The 15,738-nt window shown below is 48.1% G+C and overlaps 1 protein-coding gene across 1 annotated transcript in view; it reads left to right on the forward strand.

Annotated features, from left to right (window-relative positions):
• Window positions 1–15,738, forward strand: part of LOC147711671 (uncharacterized) — an 860,812-nt gene that overhangs the window by 755,473 nt on the left and 89,601 nt on the right. The window lies entirely within an intron of this gene.

The following is a 15,738-nucleotide window of genomic DNA, read 5'->3' on the forward strand; positions in this document are numbered from 1 at the left end:
GTCCAATTTTTCACGAGGAGGACAATCGCAGTACCGCCAGTACAATCAGGGGAACCAACGGTACTCAAATCAGAAATCTTCTCGTCAGCAACACTCCAAGTCCTATAGAGGGAAGTCCAACTATAGAGGTTCCAACAACTCCAACAAGCGGCAATGACTTTCCAGTTCAGCAGGAAGTTGGAGGGCGAATCTCTCAGTTTTACTCTCAGTGGTCTCAAATAACATCAGACCAATGGGTTTTGGACATTGTGCGCAAGGGTCACGCCTTGGAGTTCACAGAGATTCCCCCTCATTCTCCGCCTTCGGGCCCGCCACCTCTCCATCTAGAAGAACTGCAACATCAAGTTCTGCTTTTATTAACAAAGGGTGCAGTCGAAGTGGTTCCTGTATCTCAGCGAGGGAAAGGTTTCTATTCGAGGTTTTTCCTCATTCTAAAAAAGACGGGGGAGTGGCGACCCATTATGGACTTGAGAACTCTCAATCTATTCCTAAAGCAGCAATCATTTCGCATGTTGACATTGTCGGAAGTCTTGCGACTTCTCTGCAGCGGAGATTTTTTAACGACAATAGATCTGCAAGACGCCTACTTTCATGTACCAATTATCCATCGACATCGGTGATACTTGAGATTCAAAGTGGGTCACGACCACTACCAGTTCAAGGTCCTGCCTTTTGGCCTCCGATCGGCTCCTCGTGTGTTCACGAAGGTTCTGGCCCCGGTCATGGCTTACCTGCGTCTTCAGGGAGTCCAGATATTTCCTTATCTGGACGATTGTCTTTTAAAATCCCAATCCTCACTCCAGTTGGATCACCACACACGTCTGTGCCAAACCCTGTTCAAGTCTCTAGGGTTAACCATCAATGTGGAGAAGTCACACTTCACACCTCTTCGAAACAGGACGTTCCTCGGAGCTGTAATAGACACGGACGTGTCAAGAGCGTTCATTTCCGCCGAACGGCGGCAGAAGATTGTTCATCTGGTCTCCACCATCAGATCAAAAAAGTCAGTTTCAGTGCGAATGTTAAAATCATTTCTGGGGATGGCATCATCTTGTATCGCACTGATCCCAAATTGCAGATTGCGTACCCGTCCAATACAGGAGGAATTGGATCTGCAATGGCGACAAGTGTCAGGGTCGTTCAACGACCAGGTGACAGTCACACCCTGCATGAAGAACAGTCTGCTCTGGTGGGAGCAACGACCCAATCTGGCCGAAGGGGTTTCTTTCCTTGCCCAGCCTCCGGATCTGACATTGACCACGGATGCGTCCATGGAAGGATGGGGTGCCCATCTCCTAGACCTTGCCATCAAGGGAAAATGGACGGCAATTCAGTGAACCTGGCATATCAACAGGCTGGAGTTGCTGGCAATCTTCCTGGCGCTCAAGGCGTTCTTGCCCGTAGTGCAAGGGGAATCGGTGCTGGTTCAAACAGACAACACCACCAGCATGCACTAAATGAACAAACAGGGCGGCACGAAATCTCAGCCTCTGTCTCGTCTTGCTCAGAGAATTTGGGAATGGGCACTTCGTCACAACATTTCTTTGACGGCAGTCCATCTGCCGGGAGCATCCAACATACTGGCAGATTCCCTGAGCAGGTCTGCGTCATCCACTCACGAATGGGAGTTGCACCAACCAACTCTGGACCTAGTGTTCCGTCGATGGGGTCATCCCAAGATAGATCTCTTTGCATCTCCAGTGAATCGGAAGTGCCAGACTTTCGCCAGTTGGCATCCACATCCAGAATCCTGCGGCAATGCCCTACTCATGGATTGGAGCGGCCTATTTGCTTATGCGTTTCCACCGATTCCATTGGTGCCAAGAACGTTGTGGACTGCTACGAAAAGGGCATGCAGTGACTAAACAAACAGTGGCACGATGGCTCTCTTCAGCCATATCATTTTGTCATCAGCAGGCTGGCAGGCCTTTACCGAGTCCAGTTAAGGCACATTCTACAAGAGCGATGGCATCGTCCACTGCGTTGTTTGCTGGGGTGCCTCTACACCAGATTTGTCGAGCAGCGACATGGTCCAGCAGGCACACCTTTACCAGACATTATTGTTTGGAAGCTGTCAACGAAGCGGATACCGCAGTGAGGCAAGCAGTGCTTCGTCATCTTTTTCAATAAGGTGAGCCTCTGATCCCTCCTCCATTTCTTTCTGTGATTGCTATTTGCTTTAAGCTGTATGTTATTGTCTTCAACTTTTGAGGATGTACTTTGCAATCTGAGCTCTAGGAGGGTACTGCAATCTATTCTATTCAAGCATGTGAATCTATGAAAGACACCCCTAATACTGGAGAAGAACAATTGTTACTTACCTGTAAACAGGTGGTTCTCCAGTATTGGTGTCTTTCATAGATTCACATGCGACCCACCCATCCTCCCCTCAGAGGCTTTTTTCTCCTCAGGCACTCTACTTTACTTTGGTGCTGCGAAAATCTGAGGACAGGAGCTTCTGAGGAGAAGGTTCTAGAGGGTGCTTGAGCCTGATTGGCTGCAGTTTGGACTAACATAATGACACTGATATGTTACAAATGAGTTTTTCTCTTATAATGCATTCCTATGGAGGAATCTTTGTAGAGGTTTTTTCACTGTTATTATCTCTATTTTATTATGTATTATGTCATTACATATATATATTATTGGCATTATTGCTATTTTTATTACCGTGGGACTCCCACTTCGACGACAGGGAATATTCAAGCATGTGAATCTATGAAAGACACCAATACTGGAGAACCACCTGTTTACAGGTAAGTAACAATTGTTCATAACTTTGTCATTAGGTCCACTCTGGGTCTTGATAAAAAAATTGCACTTGCAGAGCGAAGGTCAGATAGACGTCGCTCTATCGAACTAATTAAAAATAAGCGCTCTTCATTGGGTCCCATGCAGCTAGCCTTATCACCACTCCCCTCTACACCCTATGAGAATGATACCGAGAGTTGTGAGGTCTCTCCTGACGGTAGCATCTTGCTTCCTTTTCAAGAACGAACCCCGCCATTAGTTGTTATTGACGATGTAGCTACAAATATGTCAGCTTCCCTTTGTAACTTAACTGGAGAGCTTGAGGCCTTGCAAGGAACTCTGTCATCACATATAGAGCAAATCCCAGCAAAATACACTTCTTCTGACACTTCTCGAGCCCAAGGTCCCCCGCCTAAAAAAAGGAGGAAAAGGCGCAATGCCCAACAGAATAATAAGCTCAGTCATAATATTTTTGGGAATGCAGTATGTTCTCCATCTAGTACACTCACGACATCTCCAAATACAATTGTAAATATAAATGCTAGACCACCTGCTTCGCCGATACAGGACTCACTTACTACAGAGATAATGGGTAATATGGAGCACCTAATTAAAACACTCATACTGCCAGTGATTGAGAGGCTAAAGAAAGTAGCTGAACAACTGGGTAATTTAGAACAGGTAACTGGGGAAATCAAAAGGGCAATTAAAGATTTTCCAAAGCCTATACCGTCTCCCCCCAATCCTGAACAACCCCCTAGTGTGGCTACCTGCAAAGTAACAACTGCTGCACCAAAGCCACCGGTAATAACCATTTCCAAACCATTAGTGGCTAATGTAAAAAGTGTAGGTAAAGTGTGTCAAGCAGGTGGAAGACCTAATTTTGCAGGAAAGTCTAATATCCAAGGAAATGTTCCTAAATTACAAGGCCATGCTAATTTGACCTGGGCATCTCCACCAAAGAGGCGTATGGCACAGCTTCCAGAAGCTGACCCATATGTGGTGGTTTTAACTGGAGTGCCTGTCTTAGCCGAGGGAGGTAGAGAAGAGCAGTTCCAGTTAAAAAATAAAGCCATGTTCTGGCTCAGGCAGAACTGCCCGCTACCACCAGGGGTTAACGGGGAAATTCTACTTGCCAGGCGTCTTCCCTGGCTGGGCCAAAGAATTAAGGACATACCAGGTGACATTATCATAGTAAACTTTAGGGATGGTAGGGCTGTTACCCATATTGTAAACTGGTACCCCCAAAAAGGAAGCGGTGGAATTGCTGTGCATGACCGTACCTACTTTTACCTGAGAGGTTTGATAGACTCTGTAACAAACGTAAGGCCCCTGTTTCAAAATATCGCCAGGCCGCTAGTAAGGGGAGAGATGTCTTGTTTTAGGCCACCATATCAAGCACAGGAAAGTTACCTGAGGCCCTTTTTCCAAAATCCATCCACGTTTACAACTGCTATGCAGCGTTGGCAGGCATGGAGGGAGTCCATTGACTTTCTATAGGGGACACAGGATCAGATGATATGGGTAGTATCCGAAAGCTTCCCCTTGGGATTGCAGAATCTATATCCTATAGTACTGTACTTGTCCCTCAGACAAAACTTAAAGATCCACAGGACATTGTGAGTAATCATGGGGGGTATACCAACAAGCATCAAGGGACCGATTCACAGAATGAACTTAAGACTCAATCCTAAACTTACTACTATTTTGGTATTCACAGAATGCACTTACTACTTTTGGCATTCACAGAATGAACTTACTACTTTTGGTATTCACAGAAGTTAGGATTTTGTCTTAAGTTTGTCTTAAGACAAACTTAAGACAGACTTAAGACAGACTTAAGACAAAATCCTAACTTAAGTCTGTCTTAAGTCTGTCTTAAGTTTGTCTTAAGTCTGTCTTAAGTTTGTCTTAAGACAAACTTAAGACAAACTCCTAACTTCTGTGAATACCAAAAGTAGTAAGTTCATTCTGTAAATACCAAAAGTAGTAAGTGCATTCTGTGAATGCCAAAAGTAGTAAGTGCATTCTGTGAATACCAAAATAGTAGTAAGTTTAGGATTGAGTCTTAAGTTCATTCTGTGAATCGGGCCCCAAGTCCCTTTAGCCAGTCAGTTACCAGAGGGGGAAAGTAGGGATGTTAAGCAGACAGATAGCGCTCATTTATCTACCAGGGAAGTACAGCAGTGCTCTGACAACTGTGGCACCTCACTGGACCTCAATGCAGAGCCAGTACTGAATATGGAGGTGACGCCGGGAAATGATCCCCTAAATAGTCAAAAGATGTGATAGCTCACTAGCAACAGTACGGGAGAGGGTGGGGGTATCCAGCCCCAAGTCCCGCATAGAGCTAGCTGTGGCGGATCTCGATTTGAGGATTCTCAGCTGGAACGTTGCGGGTATTGGTAGGAAGCTGGATCAACCTGATTGGAACACCCTAGTGGGAACATAGCAAATATGCATTTTTCAAGAAACTTGGACTAGGGAACCCTGCCACAAGGTAGGCTATTCAACTTTGTTTGTCCCAGCTGTGTACCCCACTGCTGGGAGGGGTCGTCCTGCAGGCGGCCTCCTCATTTGGGTTTCTATATCACTCAATTGTCAAGTTACCCAGCATGAGACAAACTCCCCTGACCTACTTAAAATCTCGATATCAGGTCCGCGGAGAGATACCAGAGGTACAAAGGGAGGGTCTCAATCACCCATCTTATCAGGGTTGGAACATTTACTTAGACAGAGTCAGGCCAAATCTTATGTACTGGTCGCTGGGGACTTGAACTGTACATTCGAGCGTCTCGGGACGGAGGACCCTCTGGGTACAGATGAGGAAGATTCTAGGTGCGGGATACCAGCCCTTGCCCTGTCCCCCATCAGGAGATGGTCCCAAGTGGTGGTCCAAATTAACTCATTAACCATGGAATTTGGTCTTAGGGCTGCCAATGGCAGGACGGCCTCTGATTCCTCTGGAGCCCACACATATAACTGAGTTAACCACACATCAAGGATAGATTATATCCTTCTTGATGCAAAGTTATGGAGCTTTATGCGGGATATGGAGGTCATTCCATCTGTAGAGAGTGACCCCAATCCTCTCTCTCTTGCCCTGCTTCCTTTATGGACTTGGGACCAGGAGGTAAACATGCACCTCTCCTCCCTGAATCGCACTCCTCCAATTGTGGTAGACGAATGAAGTGGAGTAAGCTTATCCTAGATGATGAGAAAGTGTCTGCTATTGGGTTATTATTATCCTCAGCCCTGTCCAAAGTGGACCTATTTATTACATTACCTGGGGAAGTTGCTGAGCTTTTCACTAAAATGATAAATGCCTTGAGCGATCTTCTTACTCTTCCTAGTAAGGCTTCCAGAGCAGGCAAGAACAAGAATCAAATGAAACCCATGGGCTGGTTTACTAAGAAATGTAGGGAAAAGAAGAGTGCCCTAATTAGTGCTGTTAAAAGCAAATCCCCGGCTGCAGTAAGGTTTGCTAGGAAAGAGTATAAGAGTATAACCAGACAACTATCGCAGCAAAGAAAGAATGGGAGGATAGTTTGTGGTCGGACCTTATGGAAGCAAGTGCAGGCAGAGATGCTAGAGGGTTCTGGAATCATATACGCGCCAAGGATAGGCCAGACAGTACCCTGATGATATGTAATATTACTGCCCAGAGCTGGTACAATAATTTCCTGGCCCTTTATACTACCAATGAGGTGTACCCACCGTTATCATCCTATACCACCAATCTACTAGCTGACTGCTTAGGTGATCTAGAGGGGCTAATTACAGGCCCATTAGCCTTATAGATTCTGCCCAGAAGGTGGCGGGTAAGGTGATCTTGGGAAGGGTGCTTCAGTGGGTGGACGATAATAACATTCTATCGGACCTGCAAGCGGGTTTCCAGTCTGGCACTGGGACCATCGAACAGGCCTTTAGATTGGCCCTTCTGTACTGGAAGGTTGTGGTGCTAGGCAAGGGCAGCCTTTATTTAGCATTTATAGACCTTAAGACTGCCTTTGACCTGGTTCCAAGGAAGGGGCTGTGGAAGGTCCTGTCTGAATTAGGGATGCCTCCATATATCCTATCCCTTCTTGTGAGTCTTCACGCCTGCAATTTTGCGAAGGTGAGATGGGGTATGAACGGGGAAAAAACAGATAAAATCCCGGTGGGAAGAGGTGTCCGCCAGGGTTGTGTGCTAGCTCCCACTCTGTTCTCACTCTATGTGAATGGAGTGGTTGATCATCTGCTAAAAACTCCTGCAGATGCTCCGTCTCTGGCGGGCAAACGGATCCCCACCCTGCTATTTGCAGACGATACCCTTCTCATTTAAAAAACCCCCACGGGCCTGCAAAGTCTCCTGAACAGCTTCCAGGTGTTTTGCACTCTAAGGGGCTTGGTCATTAACACTGACAAAACCAAGTATTTGATCATGAATCCCCCAAAGAAACCTGGGCGCCCCCGGCCCTGAACTATGTTCAATTGGAGAGGGTGGCTGAGTTCGACTATTTGGGTATCCGGCCCAATGACACTCTGCGCTGGAGCCCCCACATCCAGAAGATGCTCCTAACCCATAAAAGGGTGGGGGGTGTTCTTCTTAGGGAACAACGCTCCTCCACAACCAAACCTATTGCTCCAGTAGTAGAAATATATAAAGCTAGAGGGGTAAGCGCAGCGTTGTATGGGGCAGAATTGTGGGGATCCTTTAACCTGGACATACTAGCAAAAGCGGAGAGCAAATTTTTGAAAGACCTGATGGCTCTACCATTGAGTACACCTACAGTCCCTGTGCTCCTAGATCTAGGTTGTAGGTCGATTTCAGATCAAGCCCAGTGGTGCCCCCTGTTACTCTGGGCACGTCTATGGCGCGTTCCAGAGCTAGCTTCTTAAGCAGAGGCGCTTCGAGAGGTTATGGAATTAGAGGGCTGGTCTAGGATCATATGGTTGAGGGAGGTCAAAAGGTTGTTGGCGGAGCTCGGGCTTGGTAATGCGTGGGCCGCGAGATCTGCCCCCCCTAAAGAAACTATATTGGAGTTGGGTTCATACCAAACTTATAACCAAAACCAATCATTGTAACTCCACTGTGGCTTTTGTGAGGGTTAAAGACATGGTAGCCTTCGAGCCTTATCTGGATATGATTTCTATCCCTTTCGACCGGGCTCTGTACTTTAAGTTCAGAGTGGGGACTTTACCAGTAGGCGAACTGACTTCCAGATGGAAATCCTCTTATCATCTCTCACCCTTTTGTGCACTCTGCCCCAATCGAATTGAGTCTGTAGCCCACATTCTTTTTGAATGTCCCGATTATCAGGCACCGAGGAGGCGCTGGCTTAGACCTCTATGCAGACGGCTAGGAACACGCCAGCATCCTGTTGCACTTCGTATTCTAATGTCTGACACATCATCCTTGATTGTTTGTGGTGTGTCTAAATTTTTAAAGTGGTTTTGGTTGATTCGACTAAGAAGGCTTTCATTGGCAATTTTTTTTTTTTTTTTTTTTTTTTTTTTGAAGTTCAACAAGATCTTTATTGTCGTGTTTTAGGCATAGTTGACACAGCTTTTGGCCTACAACCCTGGGGCCGGCCGCGAGGTGTAGAATCTCAGCATCAGAAAACAACACAGCCTTACAGCTGGCAACCCGGGGGTCCAGCGGCGTACCTTTAGTAACGTAGCAGCAATATATCGCATTCATGCGGAACCAGCTGACTGCTGCTGAACATGCAACTTCATTTTTTGGGGGGTGTTGAGCCCCCCTTTTTTTTTTTAAACAGAACATGTATAACCATCAACCTGAGAACCCCTGGGCAATTCTACACTCCGACATCCTCTGTGTGTAGCATGGTATCAATGCGTGTAGTACAGGCCTAGGACATTGAGCTGTGTCAAGAAAAAAACACATCAGACCCGTTTCTTTAGGGGGTTAATCACATAAAGTCAAGCAGCATTATACCTCCTCATCATCCCCCTCAGCGGTCAATAGATAGTCAGTCAAATAACACCAATAGTTCTTAGAGCGTGAGCGTCTGGGCAGTTCCTCTTCATAGGTTTGTAGCATGTCCCTACAATAAGTCAGATCCGTTAGCCATGTTTTAGAATCTGGGACCTTCTTCCCTTCCCAGCACTTGGATACTTGTCTCTTAGCAATTAACAAAGCCACAGCGCAAAACTTCCGTTTCCCCGCTTTAACACCGGGCAACAGTCCCAACAAACAGTTTTTCATTGTACATTCCACTTCGATCCCCACCATATCACTCAGAGTGGTCGTGACCGTGCCCCAAAATGCATTTATCCTCTGACAATGCCAAGCTAAATGGACAAAGTCCGCCCCATCGTATCCACATCGCCTACACCTGGCGTCGTCCCGTAGCCCAAATCTATGCAACCGGTGTGGTGTGTGGTATGTTTGATGTAAGTACTTCAGGTGTGTGATGCGCAGGTTGCCATTTGAAGTAAGCAATTTAAGGAGCGTACACGCGACAGACCATTCACGCTCAGTTAGTGCTTCCGGTAGCGAGTCGTTCCACCTTTGCCGGGCCTTGTCAGTATTATGTGGGAGCTCACTTTGTGCCACCTTGTACAGTCTAGAAACCATATGGGAAGTGTTCGAAGTGGTAATTATAAATTGCAACGATTGTAAAGTGGGGGGCTCTTCTGGGTAGTTTGGATACAATTCCTGAATCGCCTTCTGCAGTCTAAAGTGTGTGAACCGGAAAAGGAGGGTCGGGTTGCTGACATATGTCAGATCGTCGGCTGTGCGGAAAGCTCCCTCGTGATATAGATCCCCAAAAGTGTCTATGCCTATATTTTTCAGTATGTCCATTCCCACTTTTTCGTTAGCCACAGATATGCACGGGTGAAAATGCAGTGGGAGTGCCGGGGCGTAGAGCGGCAGCTTATGTGCCATCCTCCCTAGTGTTCTCCATGCACGGGCCGTGGTGTCAACCGTGTTAATATCTTTTGAGTGTAATGGCGGACGTTTGTGTGATACTATCGCGTTCAAAGGAACCGGTGCCGCATCGCCCTCCTCTACCGCCGTATGGGTGAGATACGGGGTGGGATGGTACCAGTGCGCCGCGTATTGGGCCTGCGCACAGAGATAGTAGAGCCGAAAGTCTGGTACACAAAACCCCCCCTTGTCATAGGGTAGCGTTAACGTGTGCAGGTCAATGCGTGCCTGCTTACCCGCCCACACGAGCTTGAGTACTAGGGATGTTATGTGCTTGAAGACTGCTTTGGGTGGTGTGATTGGTATATTATTGAATAGATACAAAAACTTCGGAAGCACATTCATCTTAACTATTGCAATTCTGTCGGCCAAGGATAGCGGCAGCTGTATCCATCTAGCCACTTTACTCTCCAACTCTGTAATCGCTCTTCCATAGTTCGTCCTGATCACTTCTTCGGGGTCCCGGCTGTACCATATGCCCAGATAGCGCGTGGGGTCTGTCTGCCAGTCCAGCGGAAAGTCAGGGGAATGCGTGTGGTGGAGTCAGTAAGTGGGATGATTAGTGATTTTTCCCAGTTAATCTGTAGCCCAGAATGGCGTCCAAATTTTACATACTCACGTAGTAATGGGCTAAGATTTTGTTCCGGGTCCCTCACATAGAGCAGCATGTCATCAGCATATAGCGAAATATGCAGGGGCCTCCCGGGGAAATGCAGAGCAGAGTGGTTATGTGTCTGCCTAATTGTGCACGCGAGTGGTTCTAGGGCCAATGCAAATATTAAAGGCGACAGAGGACAACCCTGTCTGGTCCCTCTAGCAATATGGAAAGGCGCTGATATGTATCCATTTACACGCACTCTAGCCACTGGTCTTGTGTATAGTAGAGTCACCCAAGATATATACCGAGCTGGAAATCCCATTCTCTGTAATATCGTGTTTATGTAGGACCATTCGATGGAGTCGAAAGCTTTGGCTGCGTCAAGCATGACGGCCACCGCTTTCGTCTGGGGGTTAAGATAGTGTGATAGTGCAAACAATGTTCTCGTATTGTGGGAAGTGGCACGTGTTGGTATAAACCCTGCCTGATCTGGGAGTATCAGATTCGTCATTAGGGGCTGTAAGCGATCAGCTAACAGTTTCGCTAAAATTTTAGAGTCGACATTTAAAAGGGATAGGGGACGGTATGACTCGCAACGGTCCGGTTGCTTGCCAGGTTTTAGGAGTGTGATAATCACCGCCTCGCGTAGAGATGGTGGTAGCACCCCCTGGTCAAAGGCCGCGCCATACATTTCAACCATGTGAGGGGCAAGGATGTCAACGAAAGCCTTGTAAAATTCACATGTATAGCCGTCGGGCCCCGGAGCTTTCCCGTTCGGCAATGCATGTATAATGGCGGTAACCTCCTCCACCGTGATCGGTTGGGCCAAGTATTCACGTTGGTTGTCGGACAACCACGCTATTGCTATATCATGTAGGTAGTCTCGTGTTTCTTGTGGTGGAGCAGGCTGGCGGGAAGTGTATAGGTCTGCATAATTACGTACAAAGCTATCAAGTATTTCCCCGGGTTGTGTATGTGGAATGCCATCCTCGTCTCGTACCTGGGTGATGAACTGTGAGTCCCTCCCCATACATATTTTCCTCGCTAGTATCCTGCCCGGCCTACCGCCCTCCCCAAACCGCCTGGCTAATGGCCGCTTGTTCGCATACTTCAGTTCATCCTCTGCGTATCTCTGATGTTCAATGAGGAGAAGCTTAATTTTCCCCAGTTGTTCCACATTACCAGTAAGTGCGTATTCCCTCTCCAGAGCTGAAACCTCCCGCTCAAGCCTGGTTATCTGTGTCCGTATGTCTTTAAGTATCCCAGCTGTTGTACTAATACAAGTGCCCCTAATCGTCGCCTTAAAGGCCTCCCATAGTATGCATGGGTCGTCAACTGAGCCCTCATTTAACTGGAAGAATTCCTTTATAGCCTTAGTTATAGTAGTCACATACAAGGGGTCCAATAGTGCTTGTGCATGGAAACGCCAGCTGAATGGAGGGGGAGTGTAGTGTGGTATTTGTAGTGTAAGTTCTACTGGGTTATGGTCGGACAGCGTGCGCGGGAGCGTTTTTATCTGTGTAGCCCACAACACTGCGCTATCTGTCCCCAACCAATAGTCTATCCTGGACCAGCTACCGTGTGACATGTTCACATGTGTCGCACCTGGTGCTGACGGATGTTGGACCCTCCAAATATCTTTGAGCGCAAGTTCGACCAATATGTCTCCCAGCTTATCTCTGGCTTTCCTGTGTGGTTCTATGGAAGCAGTGGAACGATCAACAGAGTCCTGTAGTGCTACATTAAAATCCCCTCCCCAGATTATCGTTGTGTCAATAAAATCCAACAGTTGGTCCCACAATTCCTGAAAAAATTCTGGAGCATCTATATTAGGCCCATACACATTTACCATCGTTACAATTCGCCCTCTCAACATACCTGACACAATCACATATCTTCCATTCCTGTCGACAATTGTACGTGTGATTTTATAATTAGTGCCTTTTTTGACCAGCGTCATAACCCCTCTGGAATAGGAGGAGTATGCCGCCGAGTAGTTCGACTCTGCCCAACGCGTGCCAATAGGTCTATGCACCTTGGGGTCTACATGGGTCTCCTGAAGCAATGCTATGTCTATGTGGTGCCTATCAAGACATGCAAAAACCTGTCTGACCTTTTTGGGATTGGTGAGGCCCCTCACATTCCACGTTATTAATTTCAAGCTATTTCTATCCATGTTTACCTCGAGGCGCTCTGCCTGCGCCACATGAGATCCGCCCCCCCATACAGTGCAGTTCAATATCACGCAACATCATGAAGTAGATTATAGGCCATTGAATAATATCCGCACGTCGGCGTACGGCAGTGCATCTCGATCGCCCAGGTAGTTCAAAAAACATCAAACCCCAACAAACCCCGTACCCACCCACTCCAGCAACCCAATTCTGCCGAAGCCATTGTACCTTCAGAACCAAGATAGACAACATAACTTGCCGGGGACTGCCCTAGTGGAGGTCCGCCGAGGACGCATTGCTCCATCCTATTGAAAGGATGTGGGTGAATCCGTGCTTTGTGAATAGATCGCCAGGGCCTTAAGACAACACCAGTCCCATTGTACATTTCCTGAGCAATAGGCACTTGGAACAGTTATACAGCAGAAATCATGTTGTACACACACCACCCCTCCCGCTCCCTGATATTATATAGTACGGCATATCAATATAGAGCACAGTTTAGCAGTTCGTCATGGTCCACTGCTGAGCGTACCGCACTAAAATGTCTTAGGAGTGTCTAAGTCACGCCCTTACACTGCACGGCGTCTCCAGCAGACATTGTCTCACCATACAATTATGGTCTGCATACATAGGAGTCACATGCTGGGAGTCGTTGTTCGCATGGAGTCCGGTTCTCCCTCTCCACAACCCCAGGTTTATCAGGTGGGCACAGTCAATGCAGCGTGTATCAGCTAGTCTTACCTTTCAATCTGACTCGTAGTTTCTGTCTCTACGATTGGACCGTTTACCTTTTGCAACCGTGGTCTTGACGAAGGCCATAGCAGCTTTGGGCGTCGAGAAGAAAATTGGCTTATCCTCCCAAGTGACTCGCAGGCGAGCGGGGTACAACATGGCATATGGGATCTGCAACTCTCGAAGTTTGGATTTAACCTCGTTGAACTCTTTGCGTGCCTGTTGTACCATGACCGTGAAGTCGGGGAAGAATGCAAGCTTATTCCCCTGATGATGGATTTCGCCTTTTTCCCTCGCCAGCCTGAGCACGGTGTCCCTGTCGCGGTAATTCAGGACTCTTGCCACAATCGGTCTAGGCGCGGCCCCAGGCTTTGGCTTTGGCGCCAAGGAGCGATGTGCTCTCTCAATGATGAAGAGTGGTGAGAGGTGTTCGGGGCCAAACAGGTCCTTGCACAGTTGCTCCACATAGGTCTCCATACGGCCAGTGTTGGTTGATTCTGGCAGACCCGATATGCGTATATTGTTACGTCTCGACCTGGCTTCCAACTCCTCAGCCTTGGCTTTGATAACATCAAGAACTTTCTCCATTCCTGTACATTTGGCCACCGTGGTGCGTGATTCGTCCTCCACCGCTGAAATCCTGTTCTCCGCCGTATCCAAGCGTTCGCCCTGTTTGTCGAGTTTGGCCGCCATGCTGTCCACTCGTCCCGTTAAGTGATCAAGTTTACTGTTTATGTCCTGTAGGTTGGCCTGTATGGATTTTAGTATGCTTTCCATGACATTGCCATCGCGTGAGTCAGCCTCCGGGTCTTCCTCCGCAGCACCGGTCTGGGTCTTCGGCGTCTTCCGCGCCTCAAACGTTAGTTTGGGTTGTTGTTTGTCCGGCTTGCCCATTTTGTGCTATAGGGGGGGTGTCGGACTGGTATTTCCCCGGTTCCTGCGTCACCAGAAGTTTGCGTGCAGCGCCTAGGACCGGGAGGAGGGAGCTCGGCCCCGATCTCTTGTGAATAGTGCCAAGTGTGTAGATGAAATACGTGCCTGTTTAACAACGATGTCACAGCATTGCCCCCAGGTGTCACTGATTGTTACATGGGAACCAGGAGCGAGGCGTATGATCCCCCTGCCACCACGTGTAGTGTTGGGAATGCGTGTCGCCTATAACATAGGTATGGAACGGGCATTCGGTTGTAGCTTGAGACACCCCTCCGCACTGTAGATAAGGTAGGGTTGATGGTGGCTGTCCATGAGAGGGCCCAGTGCCAGGCGTTCGATATCAGGAGGTCCCCCGGGGGCCGATACCCAAATGTGACAGAAAGCAGGGACACCTACAGCTTCATGGCACGCAGGTTCGCAAGGCGGCAGGCACCGTGGTCCCCAGCGCGCAGAGCAGCCTCCCAGCGTCCAGGTACGTTTATGGCACGTTGCGATTACATTCGTGCACTGGCGCCGCCATTTTATGTTTCAGCATTAAGTAGTGCCCCCAAAGACATCAGAGGGGAACTGCCGTTGGCACTGCTAGCATTGTGCCATAATAGCCGTCAGAGGGATTCACAGCTGCTGCCCGGTTTCAGGAAATGTGCGCAGGGTGGTCTGTGTGCACTGCTCAGTCGCTCTCGGGGGCCCCCATGTCCGGTAACGCACGCTGCAGCCGTCTCGCACCTCTAGCGCCGCCCTCTCATGTCCGTGCGGTGCCTCAGCTCTTGCCGGACATTTAGTGCAGGCGGCCCCCTCACGGAAGGAGCGCCTCCGTCCCCGACTCACCCCGCATTTTAGATTGCTGCTCCGGGAGGTGCTGGCTCGCTCAGTCCTCAAGCCGCGCCGGCCGAGCGCCACCCGCCATGCTGGATCGCGGAGCTCGCCGGGTCCCGCGGATCGTGTGGCGAATCCAACGCGGTCCGGGTCCTCTCTACACGCTCTTGGTACGCCCGACCTGCTCCCACGCCGTCCGGTGTGCTCGTTTCCCCACGGCGATCAGATTCAGCGCATTATACCGGCGATTTTAGAATTCGCCCGGCGGAGCTGCACAGCTAGGCAGCCATACCGCTGTGCGCCCCCTAGCGCCTCCTTTCATTGGCAATTTTATTCTTGTTTTATCTAACCTTATTTTAACATTTGTAATACACTGTGTTTGCTGTAAATATTGCCCTTTTTTAGGATCATATATTTGTATTGTGACTGTGGTAAATATTGTGTCTTTTTAAATAATATGTAAAGCTTTTATGATATTTTTACATATCGAAATAAAGCCTATCAATCAATCAATACCCGGGTTCCTTTGGTTAGCTCAGAGAAACCTGGGAAAAAATATTGGAAGATGAAGAGTATATGTTCACCTTGATTGCCGCTCAGAAGCTTTCACTATCTGGTAGGTACTATTTTTTCCTCTTTGAAATCCTTCATAGAGTAAACTTAACTCCTGAAAGGCTCTGGCACATACAGCAATGTTCCGGGACTAACTGTATTTGATGCCACACTGAGATTCATTACAACGTAGACCTGTGGAGATATTAGTTAATTCTGGGAGGGGATATTTCATACTTTATAGT

Source organism: Lissotriton vulgaris, chromosome 5 (genome assembly GCF_964263255.1).
Source record: "Lissotriton vulgaris chromosome 5, aLisVul1.2, whole genome shotgun sequence".
Taxonomy (NCBI): domain Eukaryota; kingdom Metazoa; phylum Chordata; class Amphibia; order Caudata; family Salamandridae; genus Lissotriton; species Lissotriton vulgaris.